The sequence below is a fragment of the Geotrypetes seraphini genome, chromosome 1, assembly GCF_902459505.1.
Source record: "Geotrypetes seraphini chromosome 1, aGeoSer1.1, whole genome shotgun sequence".
Lineage (NCBI taxonomy): Eukaryota > Metazoa > Chordata > Amphibia > Gymnophiona > Dermophiidae > Geotrypetes > Geotrypetes seraphini.
In genome coordinates this window covers 95,698,616-95,715,489 of record NC_047084.1, presented here as the reverse complement: position 1 = coordinate 95,715,489, position 16,874 = coordinate 95,698,616, and the positions used below count along the sequence as shown (strand labels likewise).

At 44.7% G+C, this 16,874-nt stretch overlaps 1 protein-coding gene across 4 annotated transcripts in view; it reads left to right on the top strand.

Moving 5' to 3' along the window:
- SETBP1 (SET binding protein 1) overlaps positions 1-16,874 on the top strand; it is a 585,862-nt gene that overhangs the window by 26,821 nt on the left and 542,167 nt on the right. Inside the window, exon 1 of one of the 4 annotated variants that reach the window (XM_033935279.1) lies at positions 14,654-14,733. The exons of the other annotated variants lie outside the window; for them this stretch is intronic. The gene's annotated coding sequence lies outside the window, so the exon portion shown is untranslated. Of the gene's footprint in view, positions 1-14,653; positions 14,734-16,874 lie in introns of those variants that run through there. 4 annotated transcript variants of the gene reach the window in all.

The following is a 16,874-nucleotide window of genomic DNA, read 5'->3' as shown; positions in this document are numbered from 1 at the left end:
TTTCCGCACAAAGATGACGAGAGTGCAAAAAACACTTTCTGTCCGTTGTCTCCCCTGCATGGCTGCGGCAAAGTGGGTGGGTTGGGAGGGTTCTAGGGGATATATCGCATAGGGCAGAGGTGTCCAAAGTCCCTCCTCGAGGGCCGAATCCAGTCGGGTTTTTGGGATTTCCCCAATGAATATGCATTGAAAGCAGTACATGCACATAGATCTCATGCATATTCATTGGGGGAAATCCCGAAAACCCGACTGGATTCGGCCCTCGAGGAGGGACTTTGGACACCCCTGGCATAGGGCATGGTTTTGACTCCAGCGCTTCGGACTGCAACACAGCAGCGCCTCGGCTTCTGTCGGAATATATCACGCTGGATGTAGACAGCTGTGGTAAGCAGTTGAGTAGATTGAAATTTCAGTGGTTCTCTAAAGAATGTAATCTATCAGTGATAACCTGAGCTGGTGATTCTGATTGATAAAGGGTCCCTGCCCCCTCCCCCCCAATAAAATGCCAAATTTTGCGAACACTTAGACGCTGCCTCTTCCCCTTTTCGTGTTTCTTTGATTTATTAGGCAAACGCTGTGTTTCTGCCGACCTTGGTTGCTCAGTGCCGGTCTGGCTGAGGAAGACCAAACCGATGACAAGAAACACATGTTGCTGGCTCTTGGATCTGTGTTGTTGATAGGTGATAGGTGAGGAAGGAGCCTGTACTGATATTGCGGCTGGGAGTCTGAGTAAGCCTGTTTTGTTTACATTTTCCCCGCATGAGCTGTTTTACGGGCTGGTAATGCTAAAAGTTGGCAAGCCCGCATCTGCGTGGACTAGCCCAGAAGGTGGCCACCCTGCATGATGTAGCTGTTGCCAAATAAATTGTGAGTCTTTTCCATCCGGCCTCGTTACTTGCAGTCTCCCATGGACAGCGGCCTTCTGAACTGAAAGGAACTGTTGCTTGTGACTTTGAGACCTTCAATTACTCTGCAGTTTTGACTCTTGACCCGGCTAATATGAAAAGATGCCATTGTGCAAAGAGCCACACAGAGAGTCTGGGAGCTCCAGAGGGCAGCTACGGGAAAGCGTGGCATTCCTGATGATTGATCACCGATTATTATCAGTGTGCACCGATGAACTGCCTGGCGAGAGCGGGGTTGAATTGCTTTTGATAGGTCGTGGAACCTTTGTAGGCTGATGGGAATGGCACAGGAAAAGGGGGGGGGGTGAAAAAGCTTTTGAAATCTGACAACTGGACTGCAGTTTTAGCAGTTGAGTAGTGGATAGCAGATAAGGATGTTCTTGTGGCTGATGGGAGTTGGGAATGGAGAGAGCAGCTGGCAGTGGTGCCCGTCTCATCCTGTGTTTCAGTGTTTGCCGAGCCAGACAGCGCATTTGCTCGCCCGCACGCAGGAATCGGATTTTTGTGGTTCTCATAAAGCTTGGACCCCCCCCCGAGGAAGGTCTTTCCGACCGAAACACGGACCGTGTCGGGTCCCCACCACTATTTCTTTGTGTGTATCACTTGAGACATTCTACTCCACCTCATGGACGAGTCTATTTGATGAAGCGTTTTGAATACACCTTGGAATCAAGATCATCGTTTCCACAGTTTCTGTTTTTTTGTGTTTCTGCTTTTTTCTTCTTGCTATGGAAGTCTGTTGGGTGACTTCTTTTGCTTTGTTTTGGGCCCTTCTCAACTGACCTTAAATCCAAACCCTTATGTATCTTTCTCCCTCCCCATCACTCTCTTTCCCTCTCCTCCCCCCTCTCTGTCACCCTTATTTTAGCCCTGTTTTCTCTCCATTTCTCTTTTTTGCCTTCCTCCATTTTTACCCCTTCTCTTTTCTCTTTTTTTTTTTTCCCAATTCTTTATTCATTTTTAAAAAGCTTACAATAAGTGTAACAGTATTTATAGCATTTAAAATTCAAATACAACACTTAATATTCTGTTAAACATTATATCAGACTTTATCCCCCCCTAATCAATTACACTCTTAAAATTCCAGAAAACCTACCCTTCTCTTTTCTCTTTAACTTTCCATCTCTTTTTTTCCTCATCCTCTCCCTGGCCGCTTCCTCCACTCTTGTTTCAGGCAGGCCATTTTGTCTCCTTGTATAGTTCATGGAGAAAGGGACATCCCCAAACCATGCCACCTTTTTTGGATAGCGTTTTTTGGGAGGGGGGCAGTTTTATTCAGCATCTTTTATTTTCTTGAACTCAGCGGGTCAGTGTTCAAAAGAACTAATGCGTTTAGAGGCCACCGCTACGCATAGAAGTGCCCATACGTGGATTTTCAATGGCCAAAACTGTAGTGCTGTAGAAAATCTGTCTGACTACTGTCAGCCTAGTTCTATTAAAAGCGCTAAAATTGGGGGCGCTCCCAATTTGCACATGCAATTTAATTGAATAATGAGCCTATTAACCGTACTTCTCTGCCCTCCAACCCAGCCAGCTGATTAACTGTTCCCCTTAACTGTATCCACGACATCCTGTTTGTCTGTCTTGTCTGTTTAGATTGTAAGCTCTTTCGAGCAGGGACTGTCTTCTTTGTGACTCTGTAAAGTGCTGCATATATGAGGCTGGGGATGCTTGCTTTTGGAGATCTCTCCTTTACTGATGTATGGATCAGTTTTGTTTCAGTATTTTCTGCTGTATCTGTAAAGTGAATTGCGGTTATTGCTTGTACCTTGTCTCAAGTTGCCTTAAATAAAGGGCTCCTTTCACTAAAGTGCGCTAGCGGTTTTAACGCGTGCTACAATACCGCACGCGCTAAACGCTAGCACCTCCATAGAGCTTGCGTTAATATTTTTCATTTAGCACGTGGTAAGTAAGCACTAATCTTTAGTGTGCACTAAAAACGCTAGTAAAAGGAGCCCAAAGTTTCAAAAAAAAAAAAAAGAGCTATAGAAATAATTCATAGTAGTAGTAGTAGTGTGAAGAGTTTCAGTCTTTGGAAAGCAAAGCTGAGACTGTGATGTCATAATGCCTCAAACCACCAATAAGAGCCAACTTCATCAGTGATATTATAATGGCTTGATTAGATGGCAACTTCAGCATTTGGAACCTAGGACAATACCAGGTAGACTTTACAGTCTATGACCCAGAAATATCAAAGAAGAGACACGTTAATTTAATCACGTATTTTTAAATGGGTATTACTAATGGGCAGACTGGATGAACCGTTCAGGTCTTTATCTGCCGTCATTTACTGTGTTACTAGTTGCTCGTCTAATTGTAGGTGCAAAAGCTCAAGGACTGGAGTAAATGCTTCTGCCTAACTGCTGTCTGTATTCCATAACACGCACGTGCAAAGTGCTGGGCACTCTGATGCCTTGACCTAGCAGTTGTGCTCTATGCACTGACCCCCCAAATTCTAGAAAGTTATTTATTTATTTATTTGCTCATTTATTTAGCCCGTCCTCCCAAAGGAGCCCAGAACGGGTTACAAAGATAAGAACAAAAGAACATAAGCAGTGCCTCCGCCGGGTCAGACCGTAGGTCCATCCTGCCCAGCAGTCCGCTCCCGCGGCGGCCCGAACAGGTCACGACCTGTATGAATCACTAGAAGGGGCCCCCTTGCCACCTTGGTTTCCCATTGAGTCCTATCTTCCCATTGAAGTCCTAACCCTCCGGTCTTGCACATGCACGACCTGGTTGGGTTTCTATACAGTATGGCCAAGATATGACATAGATGACACAATTGACAATATAGACATGACAAAATATAACTTATCACACTATGTAGGCGCCTAACGAAACATAGAAACATGATGGCAAATAAAGGCCAAATGGCCCATCCAGTCCACCCATCTGCAGTAACCATTATCTCTTCCTCTCTCTAAGAGATCCCGTATGCCTATCCCAGGCTTTCTTGAATTCAGACACAGTCTCTGTCTCCACCACCTCTTCTGGGAGACTGTTCCACGCATCTGCCACCCTATCTGTAAAAAAAGTATTTCCTTAGACTACTCCTGAACCTATCACCTCTTAACTTCATCCTTTGCCCTCTCATTCCAGAGCTTCCTTTCAAATGGAAGAGACTCGACTCGTGCATTTACACCACATAGGTATTTAAACATCTCTATCATATTTCCCATCTCCCACCTTTCCTCCAAAGTATATAGATTGAGATCTTTAAGTCTGTTCCCCCCATATTCCTTAATACGAAGACAATGCACCATTTTAGTAGCTTTCCTCTGGACCGACTACATCCTTTTTATATCTTTTTGAAGGTGCGGTCTCCAGAATTGTAAGAAGCTAAATCATTGCTGATGACTGACACTCACTACCTCTTAATTGGGACTAAGTAGAGTTGGGCTTTGATGCTGGATGAACTGCGGAATGGCTTAGACGGTGGAGGAGAGTATCTGGCCATCTTCCTTGACATCTCGACCGCATTCGATACAGTGGATCGTCAAATACTGTTGAACCGACTGGAAGATTGTGGTGTTGCAGGGACGGTTCTGGCATGGTTCACATCATTCCTGCACAATCGATGGCAGAAAGTGGTTTTGAATGGGGAGGTTTCCCCACTGTAGTGAATTGATGACAGGTGTTCCCCAGGGTTCTGCACTTTCTGCAGCTCTGTTCAATCTGTACCTCTTGCCGTTATGCAAGTTGTTGCAGGGTTTTAGGATCTCTTACATACTCTATGCGGACAACATCCAGCTTTTGCTCCTCATCTACCAGGAATGCGCTCCCGAGAGAGGTGGTGGAGAGGAAAACGGTGACTGAGTTCAAAGAAGCGTAGGATGAACACAGAGGATCTAGAATCAGAAAATAATATTAAAAATTGAACTAAGGCCAGTACTGGGCAGACTTGCACGGTCTGTGTCTGTATATGGCTGTATGGGAGAGGATAGGCTGGAGAGGGCTTCAATGGCTGGGAGGGTTTAGATGGGATGGAGTAGGTTTTAACAGAGATTTAGGCAGTTGGAACCTGCGATCATTGTATTAGCGTAACTCCCTGTGTGGCATGAACTCCTGAAGCAAAAGTCCTTTATCCCAGAAGAGAGTTGCCATGACTTTAACTGCAGATTTTTCAGTCTTGAACTTTTTTGGGCTGAGGGATGACTTGTGCTTCCAGTACATTAACTCCATTTTGGACTCAGGATCTCTGTGAAAGACCCAAGTCTCATATTCAGAAACCAAACGATGAAAAAAAGTTCACTTGGTTTTCATGGAGCATCTCTAAGTTCTTCAGGCAGCACTGGAGACTCTTGGCCTTCTGACATGGCGTCAGCATTCTTGGAACTCATCTTGCACTAACCTTGGACATGTCCAACTTTTCATGAATTATTTTCCAAACTGTATCTGCCGAGATGCCCATTTCTTCAGCTATTTGGGAAACCTTAATTTGTCTGTCTGACAAAATTAAATCCTCAAGTTTCTTGCACATTTCTGTGAAAATTTCTTCCACATGCCATCCAGTGTGAGGCTCATCTTCAGTGGACTCTCCTCCCCACCTAAATTGCTTGATCCAAAATTTTACTTTGTAGGATGACGGGGCAGACTCACCATAAACTGCATGGATCTCCTTTGGCTTTTTCCCTTCTTTTGTGAAAAATTTTATCACTGAATGGTGCTCCAAATCTAGCAGTTTCTTACATGATTCGAATGAGAACTCTCTCGACATCCTGTCTCTTGGAATGTTAGACTCGCACTGAGTCGCAGCTGTGCATGAATAACCTTGAGACTTGTCACAACATGCACAGACTTGTTTCAATACATTTGTTACTTTCGTTCATACTCGGGTAGATAAATTATTGAACACCCACTCATACCATGACACAGGTTCACAAACCATTCGCCCCTGCAATGCCCCTCCCACAGAAAAGAATTTTCAAATCCGTTCACAAGCAAATATTCACCATTTATTTATTTCTAGCCTGCTGTTTCCTAACAATCAATGTGGGTTACACGTTCAGGATGTAACATAGTAACATAGTAGATGACGGCAGATAAAGACCCGAATGGTCCATCCAATCTGCCCAACCTGATTCAATTTAAATTTTTTTAATTTTTTCTTCTTAGTTATTTTTGGGCAAGAATCCAAAGCTCTACCCGGTACTGTGCTTGGGTTCCAACTGCCGAAATCTCCGTCAAAACCTACTTCAGCCCATTTACACCCTCCAAGCCATTGAAGCCCTCTCCAGCCCATCCTCCCCCAAATGGCCACACACAGACACAGACCGTGCAAGTCTGCCCAGTACTGACCTTAGTTCAATATTTACTATTATTTTCTGATTCTAGATCCTCTGTGTTCATCCCACGCTTCTTTGAACTCCGTCACCGTTTTCTTCTCCACCACCTCTTTCGAGGTGCGCATTCCAGGCATCCACCACCCTCTCCGTAAAATAGAATTTCCTAATCTACCACCCCCTCAACCTCAAATAATAACGCAACATTGAAATCTATAAAGCCAGACCTGTTTGTGGGGCTGGTCGACTGGAATTCCCCACTCTTGCCTTAATTCTAATGACAGGGGCCAGCTCCTTGAACTCATTATAAAGTGATTTTTTTCCTTGACATTTTCTGAGACGTCACCCTAGGGCATAGCGATGTTGATTTGACCTCATGTTACACCCTGCACTGCATTACAAGCTGGGGGAGGGGTGCGGATATCAGGATACATGAGAAAAAAAAAAAAGCCTTTTTCAGAAAGGCATCTTTTAAAGTTGTTACCTCCGCTCCCTTTTAACATGTATTTTATGAAGTAAAGTAAGTCCAGTGGAGAGATCACATCGTGTTTGAGGTGAAGCCATTCTCTTTAGTCTTTACTTGTGTTTCAAACTCTTTCCCCTACTATATCCTGTGTAGAGCAAACATGATTTTGTTTGATTTAGCTTATCCCCTGATGGCCTAAAGGGTGTAAGGTCTTGTCAGGCTAAGAGCCTGTGCCCTGGCTGTCTTGTAAGATTTGAAAACGTAGTTTGAAGAGAACTAGCCGCTTGAAGGAAACATTTTGACACACACATTGATAGCTATATGGAAATAGAGTTCAAAAAATAAACACCATGGTGCATTGTGGGTTGTTGTTTTTTTTTTTTTGTTTTTTTTTTACTGTTCTGATCTTAGAAAGTCAGAATTTCCTAATTGCTGCATTAGTCATGGTAACATTTTGTGACACAAGAGCCCAATTGTGATTTCTTTCTGCAGCGAATATGAAAAGGCACTTAAAGGATACAGGAAACAAAAATATCACAGATCAGTGGTGACCCAGGAAATACTTAGGTTTAAAAGTCTCATTTTTTTTTTTTTTTTTTAGCTAGAAGCCAAATTGGGAGAGAAATTTTCAAAGACATTTCTGTATAGAAAAGAGGATTTCATTTGTAGGAATTTGAGCTTCTCAAACCTGTTCAATACCTCTACATGTATACATATTTTTGGTTGACTGAGAGCGTGGCTACTTGTAAAACTTTTGATTTCAGTGGTATAGTAAAGGGGGATGGGCGCCATATTGGTGTGGGCATCGACACCTCTCTGCCCCCCCCATGCCATGCTTGCACCCTCCCTTCCCTATCCTCCCCCCATATTTTTTTTAAACTCTTCACCTGCGCAAGCAAATACTCTAGCCTGTCGCTCGCAGCCTAGCTCCCTCTGAAATCACTTCCAGGTCATGGGGCCAGGAAGTGACATCAGAGGGAAAGCCAGTGCGAGCAGCAGGTCAGAGAAGATGCCTGCACTGGCGAAGATTTAAAAAAAGGTACAGGGGGCGGGGAATGGAGGGCGCGAGCGTAGCAGGTGGGCACGAAAGGAGCAGGGGGGGTTAATATGGAAGGAGCGGCCACCGCCCTGGGCGCCTCCTTCCCTCACTATGCCACTGTTTGATTCCCATAAATTTGTGCATAATTTTTCACAGAGAAAAAAAAAAAAACTATGTGAAAAATTTTACCTGCCTCAGTTTTTCAAAGGAGAATTTTTACCTTTGATGTGGATAAAAACTACCCACAGGTTCATTTTCAAAAAATATAGACATCCAGAAGACAGCATGAACCAGCACTTGAACGTCTTACTAGTCAAAACGCCCAAGTGGGCATTCTCATAACTGACTTTCTAGAAGTCAGTCTGGTTGTTTTGTCTCCAGTGGGTCTAAAATCTTAAGGGGGCATGTTAGAGGTGTGTTTTGGGTGGGCTTAGGGCAGGCTTAGGACTTGAATGCTCAGAAGGGATAATCAAACCTTTTTTAAAAAAAGTCTAGGGCTTTTTTGGGACGTTTGGAGCTATACCTGTTTTAAAAGCATCTGAATGCTAAAAAGGTACCCAAACTAACCAGATGAACACTGGAGGGATTAATGCATGACTTCACGTTACTCCCCCATTGTCACTGAGCCCCTCCCACCATCCAAAGATGGGGGAAGAAAAACAGTACTTTCCAGTTGTCGCACTCTGTCCGATCGGCTTCCCATCAGCTGATCATGGCAGGTGAATCCCAATCAGCTGAGTTGGTTTTGTGGAGTCAGCTGATTGGGGATTCTCCTTCCAGGATCAGCTGAACCATCAGGGAGAGCCGCAATTTCTCTTTCCTTCCCTCTCTCACACTCAACGAAACCCCCAGCCTCTCTCCACAGAAAGCCACTGTCCTTCGAGCCCTACGCCTCTCCCCAATATTCCCGGCCCCCCCAACATCCACAACACCCCCAACAATCCTCTAACTCCCCCTAACATCCCCTGACAACCCATGCCTTCTGATGAAAAATCGGCAGGAGGGAAGCCCACTCTTTTAAATTGCTAAAAGGAATCGACAAAATGGAGCAAGCTCACTCACCAGCAGGGGGAAAGGATGGAGAGCAAGAAATAGCTTTATTCACATTGGCGAATGTGACCCAGACTCGGACCAGAGGTCATGGCCTGAAGCTGAGAGGGGACACGGCCAGGACAAATGTCAGAAAGTTCTGCTTCACACAGCGAGTGGTGAACGCCTGGAACTCTCTCCTGAAAGAGATGGTGGAGGAAACTACCATTCTAGGATTTAAGGGAAAATTGGATGCACATCTTCTTGCAGGACACATTGAGGGATACGAGTGACTAATGTATGTGTCAGGGTACGCCTGGCTGAGCCTCCGCGTGTGCGGATCACCGGACTGGATGGACCCCAGGTCTGACCCGGTGCAGGCATTTCTTATGTTCTTATGTTCCCTCCTGCCAATAGGGCCGCCTCTTCAGAATGATGGGCCTTCCCCCTCCCAATGCATCTTGGCCCTGATTGGCTCAAAATGGTGGGGAATGTTGGGTAGGTGTTGTAGGGGTATTGAGGGATGTTTGGGATATAGGGGAGGGTATTGGGGATTTTGCGAAGTGTCGGGGATGTTGAGAGAGGGGTGTATGACTTGGAGGACAGCAGCTGGAGGGGGACTGAGGGGGGGGGTCGGTGGGTGTGAGGGAGGGAGGGAAAGAGGAATCTTAGTTCTCCCTGCTGGTTCAGCCGATCCTGGCAGGGGAGTCCCTAATCAGCTGAACTGCCAGGACTCCACAAAACTGGCTCAGCTGATTAGGATTCCCCTGCCATGATCAACTGATGGGAAGCCATTTGGATAAGGTAGTTGGGTACTACATGCTAGCTGCTTGGACATCTGAGAAGCTGGCTTTTGTGCGTTTTTAACATGTGGATGTCTGTGTATTTGAAAATGGCCACAAAAGATAGATGTACTAAGAGCCATTAAAAAAAAAAAAAAAAAAGATACACGTCTAGGAGCTTGGAAAATGGACATTTTTTTTCTACTGGGTTCCTAAAACGTCCAACCTCAGACTTAGACGTTCTATTGAAAATGCTCCTTTTTACATGTGCGCTCTGTTTGAAAGCCCTATATAAGACTGGCAGCCAGAGTATAGCTGTGCTCTACTATTAATACAAGTTAGCTTGTTGTTTACCCAGTTACTGCCTGAAGAATGGGAGTACGAAGCTCAACCGTTGCTATTTCTGCAGCTGATGAAATCAGTTGTTCCCATTGTACAGGAAAATTGAGAAATAACAGTTATTTTTTTATTTGATTCGTGTTACTCTTTGTTTTATGCTTTCATTATTTATGCAAACACCATAGCAAAGATTGCATATCTAGGCCTCTCTCAGCAAATGACCGGGAGGGGGTCCTTGCATCTTTCCTGCCTCCCTATCACTTCGCAAGACAACCTCCACCGTCCCAAGCCCTTCTGGCCTTCCCCCCAAGAACAAATTTGAATCCAAGCCTGCAACACTGTAATAATAATAATAATTTATTCTCATATACCACCAAAGCCATAATAGTGCGAGGCGGTTTACAATAAGAAGTGCTGGACAGTCAGAGGAATAGTCACAATGTAAAATCATCAAATACATGCATACAAAATAAAAGTAAAAACAGGAAAATTCTTAGGTTACAAATTTATTAAACAATTTCGTTTTTACTGATTTTCTAAAACTAAAATAGGATGAGGAATGCATGATAATGTTACCCAGCCAATAGTTCAATTTACCTGCCTGGAAAGCAAGAGTTCTGTCCAGGAATCTTTTATAACGACTGGTCTTTATTGTTGGATAAGTGAACATATGAATTCTATATGTAGGCCTAATAGAACGGTGACAGGTCAAAAGCGTGCGCCGAGACAACTGAGCGTAAGGCGGAAGCCCGCGCCGAAGAAAAACAGTGTTTTAAGGGGCTCCGACGGGGGTGTTGGTGGGGAACCCCCCCCACTTTACTGAATACAGAATGCACCGGCGTTGTGGGGGGTTGTAACCCCCCACATTATACTGAAAACTTCACTTTTTCCCTAAACCAGTTACAAACCAGTTACTATACTGGTTACAAACCCCCCACAACGCTGGCGCCATCTGTATTCAGTAAAGTGGGGGGGGGGTTCCACCCCCGTCGGAGCCCCTTAAAACACTGTTTTTCTTCGGCGTAGGCTTCCGCCTTGCGCGCAGTTGTCTCAGCGCGCCTTTGTCGCCGCGCGCTTTTGACTATGAACCAATAGAACAATCCAAATTAAAATGAGAAACCAAGTACATAGGGGCCAAACCAAATATTGATTTATAACAAAGACAAAAAAAAATTTAAACAAAACTCTTGCCTCCAGGGGCAGCCAGTGTAGTTTTTGATAATAGGGACTTATATGTTCCCATTTTTTGAAACCAAAAATCAATCGAACTGCCACATTTTGAATAACTCTGAGTCTTTGAAGGGTTTTCTTAAAAGTTCCCAAATAAATGATATTACAATAGTCAAGCATGCTTAAAATGGAAGATTGAACCAATAAACGGAATGATAACTGCATCAAAATATTTTCTGATGGTTCTGAGTTTCCATAATATCGAGAAACATTTTCTAACCAATAAATCCGTGTGTTCATCTAAAGCAGTGGTCTCAAACTCAAACCCTTTGCAGGGCCACATTTTGGATTTGTAGGTACTTGGAAGACCCACAGAAAAAAAACCGTTAATGTCTTATTAGAGAAATGACAATTTTGCATGAAGTAAAACTCTTTATAGTTTATAAATCTTTTCTTTTGGCTAAGTCTTAATAATAATATTGTAATTTATAGCTAAAGCAACATATGATCAAGAAACTGTTTTATTTTACTTTTGTGATTATGATAAACATACCAAGGGCCTCAAAATAGTACCTGGAGGGACGCATGTGGCCCCCGGGCCGCGAGTTTGAGACCATTGATCTAAAGTAAGGTATCGGCCCAATGTCACTCCCACTTTATGGCCTAAGCCAGGACTCTAGCCTGAAACAAACTGATTTTAATTGGCGAAATTGAGCTGGTGTGAGCAGGAATCCATAAATGGAGCTTCTATTACCATTATAGCGATGCCTCAGGCCTGATTCACCACGTTCTTTCTCATAGAAAAAGAATGCAAGCGATCCAGGACTCTGGTTATACAAATCTTTGCTTGAGAAGATATTTTTTCTTACGCATGTGAGCAGAGTGTGCTTTAGTGCCAGAGAGGAATGTTTTGATGTGCTCCTTATACTTTTCTCTCTGTAGCTAAAATGTAGCTGCCAGGCCTGGCCCTGCGCTGGGAGTCGGACCTGGAAATTTATTATTTATTTTTTTTTCTGATGGATGAGGAAAAGTTCGGCTGCCAGCAGCTGTGTGGGCCAGCTTGTGTAGGCACTGGGTAAATAAAAACAAACTTGCTGGTAAATGATTTATGCAGGGAAAGTGCTTGCGGCCTATTGTAGGATCCAGAGAGGACGTTTTCGGCATTGAGGGGCAGATGAACAAAGTGCAGTGCTTGGGTGAGGGGCAGGGCAGTGCTATTGTGGAGATTCGTTGTCTGGCAGGAGAGCTGGTCTAGTAACTTTCAGTGTACCAAAAAAAAAAAAAAAAAAAGGCTTCTGGCAGCCTATGTATGTGGGAGGACAGAAATAAACTTAACAAGCTGCTTGACCGTGGAGCAAGGGATCGGGCACAAGTCGGACAGATTATTCCACAACCGTATCCAGTTCTCTGCAAATCTGATACGAATAAGCCTTATATGAAGAGGAGAACCAGTCTCTGCTTTCAGCACATACCATAGGCCTGTCCTGATCAAGAACATCCAGACAGTTAACCAGTCAAGACTATAGAAAAGCTGAATAAACAAGAGAGCTGCCAGCAGTTGAGGGAGAGGGAGACACCCGGTGATGGGACAATCGCGCGCCAGACACCAGCGTGCCGACAGTCGAGCGCCGACAGTTCGGCGCAAGGCACAAGCGCGCCACGAGAAAACTTAGTTTTAAAGAGCTCCGACGGGAGGGGGTGTGGGTCCCCCCCCACTTTACTGCATACTGTTTGCGCTGCTGTTGGGGGGTGCAACCCCCCACATTATAGAGAAAACGGAACTTTTCCCGAAAAAAATCAGAAAAAGTTCCATTTCCTCTATAATGGAGGATTCCAACCCCCCAAGACCCCCCTCCAACAGCAGCGCGAACACTATGCAGTAAAGTGGGGGGTTCCCCACTCACACCCCGCTTCAGAGCTCTTTAAAACTAAGTTTTCCTGCGGCGCTAATGTCTTGCGTCGAATTGTCTGCCCTCCATTGTCGGTGCGCTGGTGTCTCGCGCACGACTGACTATGAACTGGACACCCATAGCTAACTTAAGCAGTGCATACTCTATACCAGCAAGGGGAGGCCGGTCCGGCCCGGGTGCCGTCTTGGTGGGAGTGCCAGCACCCGACCTCCTCACTGCCCCTCCCGGCCGCACGCATGCGCTGTTATACCTCTTTGATTTTCCCGGCGCGAGCAGCTTCACAAACTTGCTGCCCGTGTCGGCTCTCAATGACATCGCTTCCGGGTCCCACGTCTAGGAAGTGATGTCAGAGGGAGAGCTGAAGACGACGCGAGCAGCAAGTTTGTGATGCTGCTCGCCCCTGGAACCTCAAAGAGGTATGGGGGAAGGGAAGGGGTTGCGCATGGGGCGGAGAAGAGGGTGGGGGAGGGGCGCCATTCATCTTCGTTACGCCACTGCACCAACCACTTGGGTTTTCAGAATATCCCTAATGAATATGCATGAGAGAGAGAGAGAGTTGCCTGTAATGGAGGTGATGGGCATGCGCTTTTTAATATTCTGAATTCCCAACTGGCTGGTTTTCTTCCAGATCAGGGCTGCGCAAGTCCGGTCCTCGAGATCTACTTGCAGGCCAGGTTTTCAGGATATCCACAATGAATATGCATGAGAGAGATTTGCCTGCACTGCCTTCTTGGTATGCAAATCTCTCTCTCATGCATATTCATTGTGGATATCCTGAAAACCTGGCCTGCCAGTAGATCTTGAGGACCGGACTTGGGCAGCCCTGGTCTAGACAATGACACACTGCCAGGTAGGAAGGAAAGAATTTCAGTGTATATCCCTGCTGCATTGTAAGACATGAGGCCCAAAGACATGTACTGGGGAAGATGGGGGAGGCAAAATGCTAATAATGGATTAAACCAGCACATAACATGCCCTTTTGAAACACTGATAGTGCTCTTCCAGCTGCAGCACGCTTTCTTGTCTTCTTAATCTATGAGGCTGTGTTAATCTACTGAAAAATCTCTCCTTGCCTAGCATGGAAAAAATTTTTTGAGTCCTTTAGCTCAGGTGCTTTAATGTTATAAGCTGGAGAGCTTCTCATATCATATTAGGGGGAAAAACCCCCCAACTAGATGCCAGGAGGAGAACGGAGAGGCAGAGGCCATATATACTAAAGCAGGGGTCTCAAATCCCTCCTTGAGGGCCGCAATCCAGTCGGATTTTCAGGATTTCCCCAATGAATATGCATGAGATCTATGTGCATGCACTGCTTTCAATGCATATTCATTGGGGAAATCCTGAAAACCCGACTGGATTGCGGCCCTCAAGGAGGGACTTTGAGACCCCTGTACTAAAGGGTTTCCCTCCTGACGTGTTTATGGGAGTAATAGCGAATGCTTTTTCATTTGCTCACTTGGAAAGCTGAATGCCTGGTTTTCAGCTGGCTTGCAGAGCCAGAGGGCAGTAAAATGACTTTGCTACAGATTATACAGCGTCTGCGCTCTCCACCTCAGGCGCAGAACTGATTTAAGCCTTGGGCAGTGAAATATCCACAGCATCTGTGTCTACTTGCCCTGAGCTTGGACAGGCCTGGATTTCTGGTAGCCACTTTCTGATGCATTATGGGATGTGCATAATTTCAATGGATAGAATTCAGAAGTGCAGATAGCACACTGGTTTGGGATATAAATTCAATACCAGGACCGCTGTTCCTTCTAAGCCAGTGGTCTCAAACTCGCGGCCCAGCAGGTACTATTTTGAAGCCCTAGGTATGTTTATCATAATCACAAAAGTAAAATAAAACAGTTTCTTGAGCATATGTCTCATTAGCTATAAATGACAATATTATTATTAAGACATAGCCAAAAGGAAAGATTTATAAACTATAAATAATTTTTGTCTCATGCAAAATTGCCATTTCTTTAATAAGACATTAACTATTTTTTTCTGAGGCCTTCCAAGCCCTTACAAAGGGTTTGAGTTTGAGACCACTGCTGTAAGCTGAGCGGGAGTCCTCCAACTGCATTGCTGCCAGTAGGGGGTGGTACTTTAATATTGTGTTTTTAATTGCTGGGCACAGGCAGGTTCCATGGAGTTCTGCAACGCTCACTATTGAAAATTTGACAGTGAAACAGCACATCCCACTGGCAGGACTGTAGCTGCAAGACTCCTGCTCTGCCTTAGAGGCAACAGTGATTCCAGGACTGGACCAAAAGTATTCTTCCTGGAACTGGGTAATTTGGCAGTTTTGGGACTTCTTCCCTCCCAGTCCTGGATCAGATTTTCGGGCTATCCATTATGAATATACATGAGAGAGTTGCGTATAATCGAGGTGGTAGGCATACAAATCTATATATCATGAATGTATATTTTTAGGGATATACTTAACACCTGGCCTGTTGGCAGCCATAGAAGACTGGGAGTGAAATCGACTGGATTACAGGTTTTATTTTATTTGTGTCATAGTTAAAAACTATTCAACGTTGCATTAAATATTTACGAGGCCTGTTCAAAAAGTTCCAGGACTGATTTTATAACAATTTATTAAACAATCTTACAACTTCTTCCATGGGGGTCCCCCTTCAAAGTACTCCCCTTCCCTACATATACACTTTTCCCAACATCGTTTCCAATTCTGGAAACAGTCCTTAAACGCATCTTCAGGAATTGCCACAAGCTGCTGCATCGAATTTTGCTGTATGTTCTCAATGGCGTCGAATCGATTTCCTTTCAGCATGGATTTAAGTTTAGGACATAAGAAGAAGTCAGCAGGGGCCGAGTCAGGAGAGTAAGGTGGCTGGGGAAGAACTGATCCCCCTTGTAAGCGCCGCTCTGCTAGTAAGTCCGTCCTTTTTAAGCCCATCTCTTCAACTGCCAATTCCACGCGTCTCGCCCTTTCTGTAAAAACGTATTTCTTTAGATTATACCTGAGCCTATCACCTCTTAACTTCATCCCATGCCCTCTCACTCTGGAGTTTCCTTTCGATTGAAAGAGACTGGCCTCATGTGTATTTAGGCCATGTAGGTATTTAAAGGTCTCTATCATATCTCCCCTCCCCCACCTTCCCTCCAAAGTATACATATTGAAATCTTTGAGTCTGTCCCCGTACACTTTATGACGTAGACCACCGACCATTTTAGTAGCCTTCCTCTGGACCAACTCCATATTTTTTATATCTTTTTGAAGGTGCGGCCTCCAGAATTGTACACATTCTAATTGAGGTCTCACCAGAGTCTTATACAGGGGCATCAATACCCCCTTTTTCCTACTGGCCATTCCTCTCCCTATGCACCCTAGCATCCTTCTAGCTTTCGCCGTCGCCTTTTCAACCTGTTTGGCCATCTTAAGATCATCGCAAACTATCACATCCAAGTCCCGCTCCTCTTTCCTGCACAAAAGTTCTTCACCCCCTAAATTCTACCATTTCCTTGGGTTTTTGCAGCCCAAATGCATAAGGGAACGGTCCGTCCAAGCTCACTGCAGTCTATCCAACTATCCCGTTGTTTGAGGACGTCTACTATAAAGTCTGGCCAGTAACATCCTCATGTTCCAAATTAGCGGAGTTCCCATTGATGCCCATCTCAGCCCATCCTAAACCGAATTACCATATATGGGACAAAGACCATGCAGGTCTGTCCAATACCGGCCTTCGTTCTTTAATTTACATCTTTGTTTTATGTGATGATCTTAAGGTGACCAAACAGTTAGGGTAGGAACAATCTCCAGTCACCATGTAGTCACCACTGTCAAAATGACTACTATGACTTCCCTTCTGTGAAATATGCTGCCCCAATTTATTGATAAATATCTTATCCCATATGACCCACCCCGCAGTCTTAGATCATCTAATCGTAAATTGCTGTCAGTCCCCTCCCTTCATATAATAGGAACCAAAAGGCATGACATTTT